This window comes from Pelobates fuscus, chromosome 3, assembly GCF_036172605.1.
Source record: "Pelobates fuscus isolate aPelFus1 chromosome 3, aPelFus1.pri, whole genome shotgun sequence".
NCBI classification, from domain to species: Eukaryota; Metazoa; Chordata; class Amphibia; order Anura; family Pelobatidae; genus Pelobates; species Pelobates fuscus.
In genome coordinates, this window is record NC_086319.1 from 68,606,471 (window position 1) to 68,615,644 (window position 9,174).

The window sequence follows — 9,174 nt, forward strand, 5'->3', positions numbered from 1 at the left end:
CACACACACACACACACACACTTCATTAAGCACACACACACACACAATCATCCAGCACACACACACACACATAATCCAGCACACACACACTGCATTCATTATACACAATCTGCACTTACTACAAACACACTACATTCATTATACACATTCTGCACTCATTACAAACACACTACATTCACTACACACACTGCATTCATTATACACACTCTGCACTCACTACAAACACACTAAATTCACTGTACACACTGCACTCACTACACACACTACATTCACTATACGCACTCTGCATTCATTATACACACTCTGCATTCACTACACACACACTACATACACTGCATTCATTATACACACTGCATTCATTATACACACTCTGCACTCACTACAAACACACTACATTCACTATACACACTCTGCATTCATTATATACACTCTGCATTCATTATACACACTCTGCACTCACTACACACTACATTCACTACACACACTCTGCATTCACTACAAACACACTACATACACTGCATTCATTATACACACTCTGCATTCACTACACACTACATTCACTATACACACTCTGCATTCACTATACACACTCTGCATTCACTACAAACACACTACATACACTGCATTCATTATACACACTCTGCACTCACTACAAACACACTGCATTCATTATACACACTTTGCACTCACTACAAATACACTGCATTCATTATACACACTCTGCACTCACTACAAACACACTACATTCATTATACACACTCTGCACTCACTACAAACACACTAGATTCATTATACACACTCTGCACTCACTACAAACACACTGCATTCATTATATACACTTTGCACTCACTACAAATACACTGCATTCATTATACACACTCTGCACTCACTACAAACACACTACATTCATTATACACACTCTGCACTCACTACAAACACACTAGATTCATTATACACACTCTGCACTCACTACAAACACACTACATTCATTATACACACTCTGCACTCACTACAAACACACTACATTCACTATACACACTTTGCACTCACTACAAACACACTACATTCACTATACACACTTTGCACTCACTACACACTACATTCATTATACACACTCTGCACTCACTACAAACACACTACATTCATTATACACACTCTGCACTCACTACAAACACACTACATTCATTATACACACTCTGCACTCACTACAAACACACTGCATTCATTATACACACTCTGCACTCACTACAAACACACTACATTCATTATACACACTCTGCACTCACTACAAACACACTACATTTATTATACACTCTGCTCTCACCACAAACACACTACATTTATTATACACAATCCGCACTCACTACAAACACACTGCATTCATTATACACACTCTACACTTACTACAAACACACTACATTCATTATACACACTCTACACTTACTACAAACACACTACATTCATTATACACACACTGCACTCACAACAAACACACTACACTCATTATACACACTCTGCACTCACTACAAACACACTACATTCATTATACACACTGCACTCACTACAAACACACTACATTCATTATCCATACTCTGCATTCACTACAAACACACTGCATTCATTATACACACCCTGCACTGCACTATATGCATAGGAGTGTTATTTTTTTTTTAAGGGGGGGGAGGCGGAATCTTGGGTTCCCACACTTTTTTCCCCAGGACTTGACCCCTGGTCTGGAGACTTCCTCCCTGACCAGCGCCATGTCAGCTTGGAAAATCTTTTGTATCTCCTTCACTAGTGCCTTTATGTCGGCTTTTGTGGCAGGGGCAGAGTCACCCAAGTCCGGGGATGTCATGGTTTTTGCTTGTACCTTTTCTGTTGGTGAGTAAGTGGCTGTTGGGCTCTCATCTTCCGACGATGGGGAGGTGTAGGTCCCGGTCGGTGCCATCTTGAACGGGTCCGGCCGCGTGGCTGTGCACAAGAAAGCCCCGATATCTCGGGAACCCGAGCTCGGATCAGCTTTGTATTTCTTCGCCTTCTTGCCCATGGTGTAAGGCACTTGGGATGCTTATGGTGGCTCGGCAAATTTGCTGTTTTCTGCCTGTAGTTAGCGATGTGTTTATTTTCCTCGAGGAGCTGCTGCAGGCTGCGTTCAACTCGCTCGGGCGCTGGCTCCACCCCCACCCATGCCGTCCCTATTTTGATGGCTCTAAACGCCACAGGGTGGCATAGAATTAAATTGGTCTTTAAGCCAAATTTACTAATACTAAGTAAAGATGTGGGGCGCTCGTTTAAAAAAAAATAAAAACATTTTTTTAAGTGCGTTGGTTATTATGGATTTTTTATTTGGCCTCTTTTGGGTCTGAAAAGAGAAGATTTTAGAAGAAAGAAAACATCAAATGGTGGTTTTTTTTTTTTTTTTTACAGGTACTTAGTTAAGGGTCCCCCTCTCATTATTTTTAGGGTGAGGGGGGTAGATAGGGGTTAGTTTTTTGAGGGAGGGGGGTGACTAGGGGTTTTGGGACCCCTAGTCACCTGGGGGAGGGGGGGTTAATTTTTTATTTAGGGCCCCCACCCGCTGCTCAGGGGTGGGGGCCAGGGAGGAGGACATTAGGTCCCCCCCTTATTAGTATTTAGGGCCCCCACCCAACGCTCAGGGGGAGGACATTATGTCCCCCCCTATTCTAATTAAGGGCCCCCACCCACCGTTCAGGGGGGAGGACATTAGGCCCCCCTCCTATTAGTATTTAGGGCCCCCACCCACTGCTCAGGGGTGGGGGCTAGGGGGGAGGACATTAGGTCCCCCCCCCTTATTCTAATTTAGGGCCCCCACCCACCGCTCAGGGTTGGGGGCTAGGGGGAGGACAATAGGTCCCCTCTCCCATCATTTTACTTTAGGGCCCCCACACACCGCTCAGGGGTGGGGGCCAGGGGGGAGGACATTAGGTCCCCCCCTAATCGGTATTTAGGGCCCCCACCCACCGCTCAGGGGTGGGGGCCAGTGGGGAGGACATTAGGTTCCCTTTTTATAATGTAGGGCCCCCACCAGCCGCTCAGGGGGAGGGCATTAGGTCCCCCCCTTATTCTGATTTAGGGCCCTCACCCGCCACTTAGTGGTGGGGGCTAGGGGGAGGACAATAGGTCCCCCCCCCCATTATTTTACTTTAGGGCCCCCACCCGCCGCTCAAGGGTGGGGGCCAGAGGGGGCAATAGGTTTTTTTTTTTTTTTTAACAGTGAGCAGCCATAGGCTGCTCACTGTTTAACAGATATGCCCCTACTCGCAGTATAGCAAGTAGGGGCATAATTTACTAATACTAAGTAATCTTTACTTGGTAATAGTAAATTTGGCGGAAAGACCAAGGTCTTTAGGTCTTTCAGCCTTTTAGTAGATAGCTCCCTAATACCGTGGGAATTAGGGTGTTATCTACTTATTCATTCCTGTTATTACATTGACTGGCCAAGTAACTTACATTTTATATGAATGTATGTTACTTGATTGTTGTAAGTGTTGCAAATGCTTACAGCTGAATCCTGGCTATGTTTGTATACTTTTTATTTAAAATTGTATACAGTGTAACATTCTTCATTCTTCCACTGGCTAAGTATATTAGTTCTTAGGCAATACTGTGCTTCGGAACTTGAGCACTTCGGTAATTTCGGAACTTCGACAATTCATCTATCCGGTCATTCGGAAGTACCGAAATGTCCGAATTGCCCGAAATTTGTCCGAATTAACATTCGGACTGAAACGAATTGCGCATGTCACAGGTCACGTTACATTTTAACAAATTGATAGCAGCTTCACAAGTCATGCATCCATTGAACTTGTGAGTTTTTGGACAGTTTCTGATTGAATTTGTTTGCAAGATGTCAGAATAGCCTCCCAGAGCTGCTGTTTGGATGTAAACTGCCTCCCACCCTCATATATCTTTTGCATGTGGATGCTCCATAGGTTCTCAGTAGGATTGAGGTCAGGGGAGGATGGAGGCCACACCATGACTTTCTCTCATTTTATCACCATAGCAGCCATTGAGGCAGAGGTATTCTTTGCAACATGAGATGGTGTATTGTCATGCATGAAGATGATTTTATTACGGAAAGCATAGTTCTTCCTTCTGTGCAAGGGAAGAAAGTGGTCAGTCAGAAACTCCACATCCTTTGCAGAGGTTATCTTTACACCTTTGGGGACCCTAAAGGGGCCGACCAGCTCTCTTCTCATGATTCCGGCCCTAAACATGACTCCACCACCGCCTTGCTGACGTAGCAGCCTTGTTGGAACAGGGTGGCCGTCCACCAACCATCCACTACTCCATCCACCTGGACCATCCAGGGTTGCACGGCACTCATCAGTGAACAGGACTGTTTGAAAATTAGTCTTCATGTATTGTTCTGCCCAATGCAGCCTTTTCTGCTTGTGAGCATTGGTTAGTGGTGGCCGAATGGTTTATGCACAGTTGCAAGACTCTGGAGGACTCTATACCTTGATGTCCGTGGGACTCCAGAGGCACCAGCAGCTTCAAATATCTGTTTGCTGCTATGTAATGGTATTTTAGCAGCTGCTCTCTTGATCCGATGCATGGATCTGGCATAAATCTTCCTCAATGTGCCTTTATCTGCAGGAACCCATCTATGCTCTGAATCAGCCACAAATCTCTTAATAGTGCGATGATCACGCTTACGTTTACGTGAAATATCTAATGGAACGCCGTAACGGCTGCAGCCCCCAGGACCTTGGCGGTACTCACCTCCGCCACGATCCTCTTCAGGAGAGCTGCCTGACAGCCCAGGCAGTCCTCCCACGGCAAATGAGGCTCCCGGGGGCCATGTGATCGCTCTCAAAGAGCGATCACATGGCCCCCTATAGCTGGCTATGGATCTGCCAGCAGGGGGACTGTCTAAAATATCAGACAGTCCCCCTGCTGGTAGGTAGTGTAAAAAAAAAATAATTAAACATGTTTAAAAATAAATTAAAAGTATTTTTATATATATAATATATGTATATATATTATGTATATAATATATATACATATTATATATACCGTATATACTCGAGTATAAGCCGACCCGAATATAAGCCGAGGCCCCTAATTTTATCCCAAAAAACTGGGAAAACTTATTGACTCGAGTATAAGACTAGGGTGGGAAATGCAGCAGCTACTGGTAAATTTCTAAATAAAATTAGATCCTAAAAAAAATATATTAATTGAATATTTATTTACAGTGTGTGTATAATGAATGCAGTGTGTGCGTATGTGTGTGTGTATGAGTGCAGCGTGTGTGTATGAGTGCAGTGTGTGTATGAGTGCAGTGTGTGTGTGCATGAATGCAGTGTGTGTGTGTATGAATGCAGTGTGTGAATGCAGTGTGTGCAGGGCCGGTGCAAGGATATTTGCCGCCGTAGGCAAAACATTTTTTGCCGCCCCCTCCCCCCCCCATATGTCCTGACTTCCCCTCCTCCTCCCTCAGTGGTCCTTACCTCCCCACCCCCGTGTTCCTTCACCCCCCCCCCCCCAGTGGTCCTGACCTCACCCCTCCCCTAGTGGTCCTTACCCTCCCCTCCCCTAGTGGTCCTTACTTCCCTCACCCCTCCCCTAGTGGTCCTTACCCTCCCCTCCCCTAGTGGTCCTTACTTCCCCCTCCCCTCCCATAGTGGTCCTTATCCCACCCCCTCCCTCTCATAGTGGTCCTTATCCCCCTTCTCCCTCCCATAGTGTTCCTTATCCCTCCCATAGTGGTCCATATACCCCCCCCTCCCTCCCATAGTGGTCCTTATACCCCCCCTCCCTCCCATAGTGGTCCTTATCCCACCCCCTCCCATAGTGGTCCTTATACCCCCCTCCCTCCCATAGTGGTCCTTATACCCCCCTCCCTCCAATAGTGGTCCTTATCCCCCCCCTCCCTCCCATAGTGGTCCTTATCCCCCCCTCCCTCCCATAGTGGTCCTTATACCCCCCTCCCTCCCATAGTGGTCCTTATCCCCCCCCCTCCCTCCCATAGTGGTCCTTATACCCCCCCTCCCTCCCATAGCGGTCCTTATACCCCCCTCCCTCCCATAGTGGTCCTTAACCCACCCCCTCCCTCCCATAGTGGTCCTTATACCCCCCCCCTCCCATAGTGGTCCTTATACCCCTTTTTTTTGTTATTATTAATTTTTTTATTATTATTATTATTTTTTTATTATTATTTCTTATTTTATTTATATATTTTTTTTTTCGTCCCCCTCCCTGCTTGATATATGGCAGGGAGGGGGGCTCTCCTTCCCTGGTGGTCCAGTGGCAGTTCAGTGGGGGGGGAGAGGGGGGCTGGCAGAGCTGTAACTTACCTGTCCTGCAGCTCCTGTCAGCTCTCTCCTCCTCCGCGCCGTCCGTTCTGCTCTTCTGTCAGCTTACACTGTAAGTCTCGCGAGAGCCGCGGCTCTCGCGAGATTTACACTGGGAGCTGACCGAGGTGCTGACCGGACGGCGCAGAGGAGGAGAGAGCTGACAGGAGCTGCTGAACAGGTAAGTTACAGCTCTGCCAGCCCCCCTCTCCCCCCAGTCTGTATTATGGCAATGCAAATTGCCATAATACAGACCTTGACTCGAGTATAAGCCAAAATGGGCTGAAAAACTCGGCTTATACTCGAGTATATACGGTATGTAACATCATACAAAGTGTATTTTAATACTAATATAAGTATATATATTAGTATTAAAATACACTTAGAAAGACTTCTTTAAATATTATATATATAATAGATCTACATATATATATATTATATATATATATATATACGTATAATTAAAATAATAAATAAATAAAATAAATAAATAAAATATTGAAACAAAATTTAATATAAATTATATATCCATATGTAATTTTGTTATTAATATATATATATTGGTAACAAAATACACTTAGAATGACATTCTATATATATCTATCTATATATAAAATACAAATAACCGCAAATATATATATATATATAGAGATAAATACATATAATTACATAAAAGATTACATTAGTATACACGTAGAATTTAAATACATATTTATTTATTTATTTATAAAATATTTTACCAGGAAAGATACATTGAGATTTCTCTCGTTTTCAAGTATGTCCTGGCTCCACAAATCATTGCATTGTTACAGTTAGTGTACAATAAAATACAAAATATACAATATATACAACATTTAACATAGAACAGGTAGGAAATATATAATCAACCATAACAGGTACATTCTGTTTTGAGGTATGTAGAGAAGGATCTCTTAAAGGACTTTAAGTTCCTCCGGCGGCCCCAGGTCTTGTTCCCATGCGGCGATATAGATGAGGTTAATGTGTGAGGTGTGCGTTGTCAGGGTAGAGTATTGTCAGGATCGGGACAGGGATCCAACACGCAGCGTACAAACAGTAGCCAGATACGTATACCGGACCTTAGAATGGCCGGACTAACGTAAGTAGTACTGTAGAGAATGGTCAAAGACAAGCCGAGGTCGAGGGTAACAGAAGACAGGTGAGCGAGAGACAAGCCGAATCAAGGGTACAGAGGTAAGCAGAGTAGAATAAACAAGCCGGGTCAAAACCAAAAGGAATAAGCAGAACACAAGCACTGAGTGACTAGAACAAGCTAGAACCACGACAGGGCAATGAGCTAAAGAAAGAAGCTCCGTTAAATACCCTGTTCAGGATAGTAACCACGCCTCCGAGGCGTCCTGATTGGTCCTGCAGCAATTGACTGACAGGTCGTTCCGGGTAGTGTCCTGCCGTTGACTTCTGGTCGTGATGCTGTAAAAGGCAGTCACTCCCTCGCGGCCGGCTTAACATGACCGGATAGACCGCGAGGAAGGGAGCCATCAGACCGTCTGGATGGAGGAACGGCTAAGTCTCTACCTCTTTCGGAGGTAGAGACCACAGGTACCCTGACAGTACCCCCCCTCTCAGATACGCCCACCGGGCGGAAGACACCAGGGCGAGAAGGGAAGCGAGAGTGAAACGCCCTGCGGAGACGGGGATCATGCACCTCCTCCTGAGGTACCCAACTTCTCTCCTCAGGACCATAACCTTTCCAATCGACCAGATATTGCAATTTCCCCCGGGAGATTCGAGAATCAACGATGGAATTGACCTCATACTCCTCCTGACCCTCCACCTGAACCGAGCGAGGAGGGGCGATCGTGGAGGAGACCCTGTTACATATCAGAGGTTTTAGCAAAGAAACATGAAATGAATTAGGGATGCGTAAGGCATTAGGCAACGCTAAACGATGCGCAACTGGGTTAATTTGAGACAGAACCCTGTAAGGTCCAATATATCGAGGAGCAAACTTCATGGACGGCACTTTTAACCGAATGTTTCTAGTACTTAACCATACTCTATCGCCTGGAACAAACACCGGTGCTGCCCTTCTACGTTTGTCAGCATGTTTTTTAACCAGCATAGAATTGTGCAGCAGGATTTGTCGAGTTTGATCCCACAACTTCCTTAAATTGGCAACATGAACATCCACCGACGGTACCCCTTGAGAAGAAGACTCCGAAGGAAGGATGGAAGGATGACAGCCATAATTCAAGAAAAAAGGGCTAGAATGCGTAGAATCACAAATGAGATTGTTATGTGCAAACTCCGCCCAAGGAATCAAACCGACCCAATCGTCCTGGTGTTCAGAAACGAAACAACGTAAATATTGTTCAACTTTTTGGTTAGTGCGTTCAGCAGCTCCATTGGACTGAGGATGATAAGCAGAGGAGAAATTCAATTTGATGCCTAGTTGGGAGCAGAAAGATTTCCAAAAACGGGAAACAAATTGGGAGCCTCTGTCAGAGACAATTTGGGAAGGTATCCCATGCAAACGGAAAATCTCCCTAGCGAATATCTCCGCTAATTCGGGCGAAGATGGGCGTTTAGGTAAGGGAATGAAGTGAGCCATTTTAGTAAATCTGTCCACCACAGTGAGGATGACCGTCTGCTTTTTAGAGATAGGCAAATCAACAATGAAGTCCATAGCCAGGCAGGACCAAGGCTTCTCAGGAACTTCTAAAGGGTGCAGAAATCCGCATGGAAGCGAATGAGGTAGCTTGGTCTTGGTACAAACCTCACATGCCCCGATGAATTCTTTAATATCTTTACGTAAGTCAGGCCACCAAAAATCTTTAGAGACCAGAGCATATGTATTGCGGATGCCAGGATGCCC